Here is a 13,450-nt window from a genome sequence, read left to right as displayed (position 1 = left end):
TCAGTTGTTAATGTTAGCCATTCTGACAGGTGTGAGGTGGTACCTCATTGTGGTTTTGATTTGTATTTCCCAGATGATGAGTGATGTTGAGCACTTTTTCACATGTCATTTGGCCATCTGGATGTCTTCTTTGGAGAAGTGTCTATTCATGTCTTTTGCCCATTTCTTCACTAGATGATTTGTTTTTTGGGTGTTGAGTTTGATAAATTCTTTATAGATTTTGGATACTAACCCTTTATCTGATATGTTATTTGCCAATATCTTCTCCCATTCTGTCGATTGCCTTTTAGTTTTGCTGATTGTTTCCTTCGCTGTGCAGAAGATTTTTATTTTGATGAGGTCCCAATACTTCATTTTTGTCAACTCCTTTCTGATCACCCTGTTCAGTCTTGGGGCCTGTTTGTTCTCTCCAAAGGCAGCGAGTGTTATCAGTGTGCTAAGTATTCTTCCAGACTTTTAAGAGATACCATTAGGTACTACATGTATATTCACAGAGCCTGTATAGCCTGGTTTTGTATGTCTTTTTTTTACATAGTTGCTTTCATTCCGTGTCAGCCATTGTACACTAATCTTTTTTGCTTAACAGAACTTGATACATTTAATATATATAAAACCTAGCTTATTCCTTTGTACTGTTGCATGGTATTCAATCCTGTGATTGTTCTACATCTGTTTAAATATTTTTTTGATAGAGGTTCAGATGGTTTCCAGTTTGTCTTTATTACAGATAGTATAGTATTTGTGAAGCATGTGATCCCTTATTTGTCCTATATGTGAAAGTTGTTAGGTTTATTGAGTGTTATTTACATACAATAATTTTATTGTTCTAAATGTACATTTCAAAGAGTTTTGACACAGTTGTGGAACCAGGACCACCATCAAGCTATAGAACCTTTAAGGAGGATTTTAAAAAGCTATATGCCAAGACTTTTCCATGAGGAAAGAATATTCTCCTCAAAAATTGGTGCTGTCACAACTGGATATCCACAAACGAAAGCATTAAGTTGGATTTCTGTCTCACAAAAAATACAGAGTTAATTCAAAATGGATCAAAGACCTAAATGAGAGTTAAGACTATAAAACTTTTAGGAGAAAACATAGGCAAAAATGTTTATGATCTTGGATTAGGTAGTGATTTCTTATTTTTTAAAAAAAATTTTTTTTAACGTTTATTTATTTTTGAGACAGAGAGAGACAGAGCATGAATGGGGGAGGGTCAGAGAGAGAGGAAGACACAGAATCTGAAACAGGCTCCAGGCTCTGAGAAGTCAGCACAGAGCCCGACGCAGGGCTTGAACTCACATACCGCGAGATCGTGACCTGAGCTGAAGTCGGACACTTAACCGACTGAGCCACCCAGGTGCCCCGGTAGTGATTTCTTAGATGTGACCCCACAGTCCAAGCAACAAAAGACAAAATAGGTGAAATTGACATCAAAATTAAAAACTTTTGTGCTTCAAAGGACTGTCAAGAAGGTCAAAAAACACTCCAGAGAATGGGAGAAGATACTGGTAAACCATATATCTGATAATATATATATCCATAATACATGAGAGTGTATACTTATTGTGATGAGCACTGAGTAACATATAGAATTGTTGAATCATATTGTACACCTGAAACTAATGTAACACTGTATGTTAATTATACTTGAATCTTCAAAAAGTCTAACTAAAACATGGGCAAAAAGTTTGAGTAGATACTCCTCCAGAAACGTAGGTTGGTGGTCAACAGGTGCATCAAAAGATGCTCAACATCGTTATTCATCCAGAAGTGCAAATCACAATCACAATGAGATACCACTTCAAGTGTGGCTTGATGGCTAGGATGGCTATAATAAAGAAGACACATGGTAACAAGTGTTGGAAAGGGTGGGGAGAAAGCGGAGCCCTACACAGCACTGATAGGGATGTGAGTGGTACAGCTGTTATGGAAACCAGTTTTTCAGTGCCTCAGAAAAGAAACAGTTACCACTTGACCCAGCAATTCTGTACAATATTGAAAACATACGTGTTTTGTGAAAACACAAAAACTTACACAGGAGTGTTTATAGCACCATTATTCATAATAGGCAGAATGTGGAAACCAAATGTCTATCACTTGATGACTATATAACCAATTGTGGTATACTTACACATGGAATATTATTCAGCCATAAAAATGAAAGAAATTCTCACCCATGCTATAACTTGGGTGAAGCTTGAAAACATTATGCTAAGTGGAAGAAGCCAGTTACAAAAGGCTACATATTGTAGGAGTCATTTTATTTGAAATTTGCAGAATTGGTAAATCCACAGGATGGAAAATAGATTAATGGTTGCCATGGGCAAGGAGGAAAAGAGCAGTGACTGCTAATGGGTGTGGAGTTTCTTTTTGGGGTGATGAGAATATTCCAGAACTAGTGTTGATGGTTGATGGGTTGCATGACTTTGAATAAACCAAAAACAATGAGCTATACACTTTAAAAGGGTGAAGTTTATGGTGAGAGGTCATTTCCCTATAGCCAAAAGTTAACATACCTTTAAAATTTTTTTGTCAATATAATGGGTGAGAAATAATTTCTTTGAGATAAGTTTAAAAACAAAAGCAAAATATAACACGCACCAGGTGTTAATAGTGATTATTGCTGTGAGCTCTGATTTCAGAGGATAATTTACTGTTTTTTGTTATTCTGTATGATTTGAAGTTTTTGTTCACTTGTCATTTTCATGGAAATAGTAAGACTCTCAAGTTCAAATAACTAGAACTCCCAAATCTCAAATCCATTCCGCAGCCCCATCACTTGTGCAAATCGTTACTGTTCCTCATAATTTTGGTCCTTGAGTGATAATTCTAAAATCCTCCAGCCCCACACTGAATGAGTGTGAATGCCACATCTTATTAGCATCTGGGGTGGGTTTGCCTGGAACTACCCCATAGTTTGTTTTCCTCAGCCTTCCCCAAGGCAAGAGCTTCACATAAACATAGATGTTTGAGATTAAGTATAAAAGCTGTGGCCAGAGAATAGAGGAGTTTTTTTGTTTTTTGTTTTTTTGTTCATGGGAGTAGTAAAAGGACAGAATTGTCTGATTTTATGTAGAAAACAAAAGTCTTTCATCTGTCTCGTTTTAGCCTCTCTTTTCTCAAATATCCAGACTATTGGCTACTCTGATCTGAACCTTTATCAATGATCCATAAACTGATAATTGGCTCTGAGAATCCAAGGAAAACATTCTTCAGGACTTCTTTGCTTTGTGTCTTTTTTAAAAATTATTTTTAAATGCTCTGATCCTAGAAAATGTGATACATACATCTTGTTAAAAATACTAAACAGTTTTGTGGAAAAAAGTTTTCATTACCTAACAATAGTGTCTGCTTACATAATTTTTTTTTGTTCATTCCTAATTGGCATTTTATTTATTTATTTATTTATTTATTTATTTATTTATTTTTAAGTTATTTATTTTGAAAGAGACAGAGAGAGAGAGAGAGAGAATCTCAAGCAGTCTCTGTGCTTTTGGTGCAGAGCCTGCTGTGGGGCTTGATCCCACAAACCATGAGATCATGACCTGAGCTGAAATCAAGTCTGATGCTTAACTGACTCAGCCACCTAGCCAGCCCCCTTGTTGGCATTTAGATTGTTTCTCAATATTTTTGTTGTTACAAATAATGCTGTGATGAAGTCCCTATAATTATCTATTTCTGTACTTACTCAATAACCTTTTAAGGTAGATAGAGCAAAATTGGATTTCTGGGCCAAATGTTATATTTTGATACATATTATCAGATTGCTACATAAAAAAGCTTGACCAATTATACTTTTTTCTTCTTTCTTTGCTTTGTTATGTTCTTGTCCTGTCCCAAACACTCTCTTTTACATTTTTGAGACAGTAGGCCAATATTTATTGATACCTACTGTGTCAAGGTCAAAGCTAGATCCTTCCCCTGCAGTGTTTTAAAGCTCAGGTTAAAGAACTTACCCACGATGAAAGTAAGTTGCCACCAAGGTGTGAGTCCAGGTATCATGGATCCCACCTCAAGCAAAGTGGGGAGGTAGGAATATGGATGTTTATAAAGGATTGATTTACATCAAACTGTAGAGTGCTTTGGATCCCAGGTTATGCAGGAGGGATCTTGTCCATTCAGTAACCAGCAGCCACATGAAGGTTTCTGAGCAGGAGATGATGTGATGATAGTTGTGATCTAGACTTTAGGATACTTGTTTTCTTAGCTCTTGACATGGATTTAAGCAAGGCATTTTAGGCAGACATTCTAAATGAGTGGGTAGTCTTGGGGGGACATCAAAGAAAGAAGGACACATTATTACTTTCTTTCCCATTCTTTGCCACGGAATGTGAGAACAATGGCTAGCCACTGTACCCAGAAAATGAAATATGGGCATTTTTTTTTTTAAGATCAAGAAGCCTTGATCAATGTTTCCTCAGATAGATCCAGTTTTGGCTTCCCGCTGATGTCTCTGCAGTTTGTGGCACCTTCTTGGGCAAGAGCTACATTGTGATTTCACGTTTCTTCAAGCACACCAGCTCTGGGGCTGTGAGCTCCTCACTGGGAGAGGCATGCTTTCCTCTTGCGTAAACCTTACATTTGAAGATAAACTTATTAATTTCTTACTATTTTGTGTTTGGTCCTATTTTCAAAAATATATCTATTCAGCGGTTTCTGATTCTTTACCTTCTAATTGATTTTTACAGTACTATGTGGGAATATAATGCATACACATTTGATTTGGCTTTAATGATGGACGTTTACTTTATCCAAGCAATTCTAAAAAGACAGTTACCTTGTAAAAGTATTTTCTTGGGCTTTGCTCTTTCACCATAACTGTATGAGTTCGGGGGTAAGTCATAACTTTTCTGTTATCTTGAAACAAGGTATTAGTTCTTATCATCAGTGGAGACTCACTCTGTTGATGATGTTGCCAAGCTGGGTTTGTTTTTGCTTTAGATGAACCAGACCATTCTCTCATGCTCAGCGTTGAGTATGTTAGTGGCCCGTATCTTTACCCATCTAGCTTTTGCTTATTCACTGATGCTTATAAACCTTATTTCTGAGATTTAAAATGGGCAGTCTAGGAGAGCGTGGGCTAATAACATTGGATATATCCAACAAACATTTATGAAATATCAAAGAAGTTCTTCCTGGAATGTAGTAAAAGGAACAAAAATGCCCAAATCAGACTTTACACCCAGATTAAATTAATGAGATGAGCAGCTGTTTTTAGTTCATAAAATTTTCATTATAATTGAAGTTACACACATGAATATTCTTCATTCTAATAAGATGTAAAACATTTTGTACTTTTTATTTTCAATTTCTGCGTTAGAACATCTGAAGTCTTGAGTGTTCATCTGGTGAATCACAAATAGTGTAAGTTGCATGTTTTGAGGGGCTGATTGTTGGGCATTTTGTGTGTGTGTGTGTGTGTGTGTGTGTGTGTGTGTATCCATTTTTTCCTTGCTTTTTTTTTTCCTAGTAGCAGATTTGACAGTTTGGTGATTTCTGTGTGTTGGGCACCAGCCTTTTTGGTTGGCCTTCAAACTTGCTTTCACTGAAGTATTAAAATATTCTGGCTTTGTTAACTTTACTTAGGAATTATTTCTAAGCTCCATTCCTAACAGTAAAGGGCTTGAGGGTATAGTTATCAAATAGCCTGGATAAATACCACCGTATTCATCCCAAAACATGACTCCCTATGCTCATGTTGGCCTTAATTTCCAGGGCACCAGTGGGTGATCAGACAATTACCAGAATGCACTGCCAGTTGCAGAAACTGAGCAACAGGGCCTTTTCTGTGTAAATATGACATCTGGGCAGGAATCTGATTTTTGGCTCAGTTACACTGCCCAGGAAAAGGTACTCATGTGCTTTTTATATTTGTGTTTACATAGCTGGAGTCTTCTCTGCCTCCCTATCCTGTTGTATACTGAGGATACCCTCCCCATCCTGTGTATACTAGGATCCTGAGGACACTGTAGGTCAGTGCTCAGCTGCTTGCAGACAGTGCTCTGTGTTATTTGTTCACTGAATGGCAGGTCTTGCTTCTTATGGGCTGAAATGGGGTTGAGGGAAGTGAAAAGGGATGGAATTGTCAGGAGGGGCAAGTGCAAAGTGGGAACGTCCAATATGATTTGGTAGGGATTCAACGTAGAGGAAATCTTGAACTGTTAATAGGAGACCTTGCTTCTGATTTTTGCTGCTTGATCACTTATATATACAGTTTGACTCTGGGAAAAGGGACAAAGCTGACCTGAACTCCCTCATAATGTGAAGATTTAATAAGACAATAAAGGGGAATGCTCTATACTTGGAGGGTATAAGGCAGTAGACAATGAAAGTTGTTGGAACTAATGGTGAGTAAATGCTGTTTTCAAAGGGAGGGGGCCCCTTAAAGGTACTAACTTTGAAAAGCAGAATAAGCTGTTTTATTGAAATAGAGGTGGTGATTGAATCGGAAACAAGGATGTTGGGCTAGGGGAGCATCCAATGCCATTTATGAGTAAGAACTTTTGACATACCTTAGTCGGTGCCTTTTGACTTTTTATTCTCATCCTCCTTGCCCTTTGGTTTGGGCTGTGTATCGGTGCAGGATTCAGGGGGAAGGTTAAACATGTAGATTCATTGTGTTGGCTCTAGTTGTGTAGGCCTGGGGCTGTCTCTTGGGAATCAATGGTTCTTAAGTTCTTCAGGTGACTCTGTCATGCACTTAGATTTGGGAGCCCCTGGTAACTAGTCAGTATCCTGCAAACATACTGCTGAAACCTGTCAGTTTTGTATAGCATGACCAGTTGATAATCTGGCCCTTCAGCAAACAGGTAAACACTTTTTACCAGAAACACCCTCTTGAACAAAATTCAGTTGAGGGCCTTCTTGAATTCATGCAAGGAAGGTGTTGTTAGTGGAAGGAAGGGAGGAAGAAGGGAGACTTCAGTGACTCTGTTTAGTGTCAAAATTGTGTCGCATTGTTTCCTGTTTTGGATTAGAGGTGCTGATCAGATTTTCTTTCTTGCAGCACTTACATCTGTAGTAAATAAATAGGTTGAGTATTAAAAATGACAGTATTTTATCACATGCATGGATATCCCGCAGAACAACCTAAAGGTCTTAAGACAGCACACCAGGAATCTGATGCCCATCTGTCTGGTCTCAGGGTGTGCCTCCTACATGGGGTTGAGAACTGACACCTGGGAGCTTCGTTGTTGTCTTTCCAATCAAGGATAATAGTGGTAGCTAGGCAAGGAGATAGAGAATAAAAAAGCCAGGTTGAGTTCAGTTTCCTGGTCTGCATTTAAACAGCTACATTTTGAGACCTTTTCTGTGCAGGAGGTCGAGGCAGCTCCACTCTATGTGCCTGACCTCAAGACGGTTGGAGAATTGGGAGGAATTTAGCGGGTAATTTATGGGGTAATATCCCTCTGCTCTAAGATGACTCAATAGACTCTTGTCTGAAGGTAGGAAAACCTGGCCCCTCATATAGGTCTAGTTTGGGTGAGTCTTTCTCCAGTTGTCCTTTATTATCATACATTAAAATAATCTTTCCTGTTTGTTTTCTACACGCATTTCCTCTCATTGTAGGACAGTTGCAAAATACATGTAAGAAAAAACAGATTATGTTCATGCCCTCTTCAGGTGTGTGCTTTCTAGTAGTTGGCGGCTCCAAAGGGAGCCAGCATTCTGACCTCCATCCTTATAGCTTAATGCTGCCTGTTGTTGGTCTTCATGTGGAATGGACTCCGTACTCTGTTGTATCAGTTTTCTTTTGCTAAATCTTGTGTCTGGGAGCCTCATCCGGGTGTATCAGTACTTGTTTTCCCAGTGTTGGGTAGCATACTGTAGTTGCTACAGTTTATTTACTCATTCTGCAGAAAAATCACTTTTGCAAACATGGAATCCTATTGTACATAGTATTCTGACTTTTACATTAATTTAAAATTACATTTGGGACTGTCTTTCCTTATTAAATGTGTCATTTTAAAATGACTTTCTATGGTTGTTTAGATGTATTCGTTGGATAAAATTATTCTAGTGTGTTTCATTAAGTGTCTGTGTTGGGCATTTGCATTATTTCTCGTTATTTGCTGTTATAAATAATGATATGAGGAATATCTTTATAGGCTGCTCTAAGCCCTCAACTAAGATTATTTGCTTAGGACATATTTTTAGAAGTAGATATATGAGTCTAAGGGTTTGTATGTGTTTGAGGCATTTATTAGGTTACATATTGCTAAGCTGAAGCGTGCATTTCTAAGCATCTCAGAAAACTCCCCAAGGGCATGGCAGTTGGCAGTGTTGTATAGACCTACTTTGGAATTGGGATCAGGAATGGCTACGTAATTTGCAAGGCCGTGCAAAACGAAAATTCAGGGTTCCTTGTTTTAAATGTTTGAGAACTTCAAAACCAGTGACGTCAGATCATTTAACTAAGTGGGGAGCCCTTCTGAGAGGTGAGCATTGTGTGACTGATGTGTCCTTGAAGTCAGCACCAAATGGGATGTACTGGGAGGCCTGATATCCCAAGATAAGACTCTGATTGGACAGGTTCACAAACTGTTACAGATTTTGAAACTTTGCCCACCACTCAGGATGCCAGTAAGCTTGCACTGAATAGACATTTTTCTAGGTAGTAGGATTGTGGGGATATGGGATCTGAGGTTAACCGTGTGGATTTAAATAGTGGTTCTGTCACTTATTTTTTTGAGACTTTACAAATTTGCATCTTTGGACCTCAGTTTTTTTTTTATCTGTAATATGGGGTTGTATTACCTCATAAGATTGTTGTGAGAATTAACTGAAATGTGTGTATATAAAGGACTTAATACAGTGCTTTACCACAGTAAGCTATTAACAAGTGTTACCTATTATAATTGGTTATCAATTCTTAAACACTGTGCTTTAAGAGAGTGAGCCTCCCTGACCTAAAATATGTACCTCCACTAGGCTATCGGGCTCCTGAGATTCCACCATTTGATTATTCCTTAGCATTATAGTATTCCCTGCTGCAGCTCACTGTTAATAATGAGAGCTGTTGCTAATAACCCATTCCCAGGAGGCATTAGAGCAGCTGGGGGGGGGGCTCTAGGAGTGGGGGTTAGAGAGGCTAGTGGGGTGTTTGGTTTCACATGGCTGGTGTGCAGAGTGTATGTGTGATGTGTGATAGCAGGGTGGGGAGGAGGTTGGTGAGAAGAGAGGGCTCTGGAGCCCGAAGGGCTTTGGATGCCAGAATGGGGAGGGAGAGATTCATTTCCAAGTGGTTTAGGGTGATTGAGTGTCACCTAGAAGTTAATGAGGTACGAAGGTTTGGGGATTGACCATACTTGGAATTTGTGCTGTGAGCATTTAACTTCTCAGACACTGTTTTTGTCTTTGTGTAAATGGTAATAATAATGATGGTAGTATTAAATGGCATTAGTAGTTGTAGGAGTAGTCATAGTAGTGGGGTTAGTATTATTAACTAACATTTATTGAATGGTTACCCATATCACCTCAAGTGCTTGACACATAAGACCTTATTCACCTTTGGAACAACCTGTGTCATAGGTGTCATTAATCCCATTTTACTGAGAAGACTGCACATCACAGAGCATCAGGGACTTGCCTATTAGGCAGGTTAGAGATGAGATGTGAATCCAGGTAATCTGACTCCAGGAGCTCCACCCTTAATCTCTGTTGTCTTTTTCTGTGTGTGTGTGTGTGTGTGTGTGTGTGTTTGTGTGTGTTTGTGTATGTGAAGGCTGACAACTGCTTAGCACTTGAGATCTCTGTAAATTGAATGGGTTCTCTGCAGAAGCATTATGGCATAAATGGGCTTGGTCAGATGGGGTGGGACAGACTGCATGTTCTGGCTTGGTGGATTTCATGTATTCTCTGTGTGACTGCTAGACCCAGGGGCTTAGCAGGGGCAAGAGCAGGCAACCTGACCTGCACACCCTGCCTTTCTTTTGGGCTACCCCTCTGTGGTTACAGGAGAATGCCAAAATCACCATGATTAGAACTGAGGTGTCATCACAACAGGAATATCTTTGGGAACTTTTTTCCCCCTCCAAGACACTTTAATTAAATTCCCATCATGAAAACAATTAGGCAAGATTTGCCATACCTAACCAGTCAATAACTCAAGGACAGGATCTCATTAAGAGCTTTCGCTTTCCCGGAAACTGCCATTTTGAGGATTCAGAGCTGGTGGCTGCGTGCTCTGGGAATTAATTTATCCATATTTCCTCTGAGCTTTTTTTTTTTTAATTTTCCCAAATCCAGAAGGAAACACATTTTTAAATGACCTAAAAGTAGGAGACTGATTGTACACACCGCCATTCACTTTCACAAAGGTGTTCCTAAGTTTGAGGTGTTCTTTACCTGTCATGATTCCATTGTCTTCTGTGTTGACTTACACCTGCCTGTGGACAAAGCAATAGATGTGGCCTGGATACAGGCACCGCGTGAGTGAGTGAGCCTCCTCTTTTAACATAATTTTCCAGATACTGGGGTGTCTTATCTCTTAGCCAGGTGAGGGCTGCCCCTTACTGATGTCAGCAGGTAGAAATCTTGAGATACTTGATTCAATTTCCCTGACAAAAGTATTGAGATGAACTATAAATTGGCCCATTTTTTTTGCTTCCTTCTCTTCTGCACCCACTTTCCTTCTGTCCGTGCTTTTGTTCCTAATGCGCTATTGGTTTTCCACCAGGGGCTAGCCATTGAAGTTGCCATTGAGGCAATAAAAAATGTACAAATAGAACTATCTAGAAAAACCGTTGACATCATCTAGTAAAGACAGACCCAGAAATTCAGCTGTTAGGTAGTCTAGAGGCACTTGTGTACATATGTACCTGGATGCATTATAAAATGTTCATCTTCAGTAGAATGGACAAATAATTGCGAGTATTTTCTTTTTTTTTATTTTTTATTTTTTTTATTTTTGGGACAGAGAGAGACAGAACATGAACGGGCGAGGGGCAGCGAGAGAGGGAGACACAGAATCGGAAACAGGCTCCAGGCTCTGAGCCATCAGCCCAGAGCCTGACGCGGGGCTCGAACTCACGGACCGCGAGATCGCGACCTGGCTGAAGTCGGACGCTTAACCGACTGCGCCACCCAGGCGCCCCAGTTGCGAGTATTTTCAAACAGCGGAACACTATGCAGCCATGAAAATGAACAAACGACAGCTACATGCAATAATATGGATGAATCTCAACTGACCATGCAGGGTTTATTGTCTGTGACTTAGTGAACAGCCAGTGACTAGATCAGCATGTGTTTAGGAAACTGGCTTTGGGCAGTGTGGATTATACAGAGTCCATGCTGGAGACAGGGATCCCCCTGAGAGGCAGTTGTGGTCCTGGAAAGAGAAAATTGCTATGCTAACCCCTGGCATTCCCAGTAGCAGGGGAGAGAATGACACGGACTGTTGAGAGACGTTAGAAGAAAAATAAGTACAGTCTGGTGACTGATTAAATGCTTGGGTTGATTAGAAAGGGAGTTTACTTCCATGTCGCTGAGGCCTCTAATATCATAGACTAGGAGGATGATGGTGTCTTTAACGGATGTAGGAGCAGGCCTGGGGTTTTGAAGCAATGGATACTGAATCTACATGCAACCAAGCTACATGATCTTGAACAAGTTATTTATCTTCTCTTTACACAATTTCCTCACATATAAAAGAGAGAAAATGTTTTAAGAGTAACAACCTCAGGGACGCCTGGGTGGCTCAGTCCATTAAGCATCCAACTTGGGCTCAGGTCTTGATCTCATGGTTTGTGGGTTTGAGCCCCGTGTTGGGCTCTGTGATGACAGCTCAAAGCCTGGAACCTGCTTCGGATTCTGTGTCTCTCTCATTCTCTGCCCCTCCCCTGCTCACACTCTGTCTCTCAAAAAATAAACATTAAAAAATTAAAAAAAAGTAACAACCTCAGAAGATAATACAGTGTCTGGTACATAATACACTCTATTATATGGTTTTTGAAGAGTAAAAGTGACCCTGGATATATAACATCGTGTGATGCAATCCTTTCTTTAGACCTAACAGAGATAAAAGATAGATGTAGGAAAACTTGAATCATCTTTATGTCTCTTTTTTTTTTTAATTTTTTTTTCAACGTTTATTTATTTTTGGGACAGAGAGAGACAGAGCATGAACGGGGGAGGGGCAGAGAGAGAGGGAGACACAGAATCGGAAACAGGCTCCAGGCTCTGAGCCATCAGCCCAGAGCCTGACGTGGGGCTCGAACTCCCGGACCGCGAGATCGTGACCTGGCTGAAGTCGGACGCTTAACCGACTGCGCCACCCAGGCGCCCCCATCTTTATGTCTCTTGAGTGAAACAAACACTACAAGTTTGGGGGCAGTAGAAAATCTTAGAACAAAAGGCACAAAAACCAGAGGTTATATAGTGTTGGAAAGGGAAAGCCAAGGAGGTGACTTAATGAGATTTTAAGTGAATGGTAAATCAGAAGTTAGCATGTACTTTTGCTGAGAATGGTTCTTGGGAGCACAGAGCCTTTAAAAGAATAACTTTTTGTTTATATATAAATGATTTTCAAGTCCTTACTATTTGGGTGATTGCCAAGTAATATATATTATAGAAAATTACTAAAAAGAACATAAGGAGATAATACCCATGATTCTAATGTCCAGAGATTCTTTTCATATTTCAGCTCTGTCCACTCATCTTTCTATTCGTCCATCTTTTTTTCTTTCTCCTTCTCCTTCTTCTTCTTCTTTTTAAAGACCTGAAATTAATCTGTATATTGTTGTATAACCTGCTGTGTTTTGCACAGAGCTTTAAAGAAGGCTTATCTAGCATGAGGGATTTAGGTTAGCTATGTGTAGTAGGAAGAAAATGTCTGATGTGCTTTGTCAATGAATTATTGAGGGAAAGTGCAACATTTCCTTCTCTGGCAGTCTTAAAATATACTAGGATAAACTCTCATTTCAGTGATGGTAGGGCATGACCCTGCTTTACTGCCCTGTTATTCTTTGATATGTGGGCAAACCATGAGAGTGCTTTTCTGCACACTTCCATCTCCCAAAAGTAGCAGAAAGAAATACTGGTTAGAATATGATGTAAGAGAGACTTTTATTAATCCCTCACCTACACTTGCCTTGAGGACTGAAGAGTTTATCTCTCCCAAGAGTGTAAGACTGCTCAACTTTTCATTTTTAAATATTAAAATCACTGTAAAATTCTACTCTGACTAATCTAGAATAAAGACAGGAAAGATTAGTGTCACTAGGATGTAGTTTTACATGAACAAATCATTTTAAATAGGCTTAAATCTAAGAGGTGGAGGCTGCTTTGCCTAGACAGACTATTTGCCTAGGCTGTTTATGTCACATTGGCTAGGATAGCTGTGTGTGTGTGTGTGTGTGTGTGTGTGTGTGTGTGTGTATGGGAGGGGGGAGAGGGAGGGAGAGAGAGAAAGAGGAATCTGAAGGCTTCTTTTTACTGATTGCACGAT

General features: G+C 39.5%; 1 protein-coding gene across 6 annotated transcripts in view; it reads left to right on the top strand.

The window, feature by feature from the left end:
* PRELID2 (PRELI domain containing 2) overlaps nucleotides 1-13,450 on the top strand; it is a 68,211-nt gene that overhangs the window by 19,606 nt on the left and 35,155 nt on the right. The window lies entirely within an intron of this gene.

This window comes from Prionailurus bengalensis, chromosome A1 (genome assembly GCF_016509475.1).
Source record: "Prionailurus bengalensis isolate Pbe53 chromosome A1, Fcat_Pben_1.1_paternal_pri, whole genome shotgun sequence".
Classification (NCBI taxonomy): Eukaryota; Metazoa; Chordata; class Mammalia; order Carnivora; family Felidae; genus Prionailurus; species Prionailurus bengalensis.
Note: the sequence above shows the minus strand (reverse complement) of the source record. Positions and strands in the feature narration are given on the sequence as shown.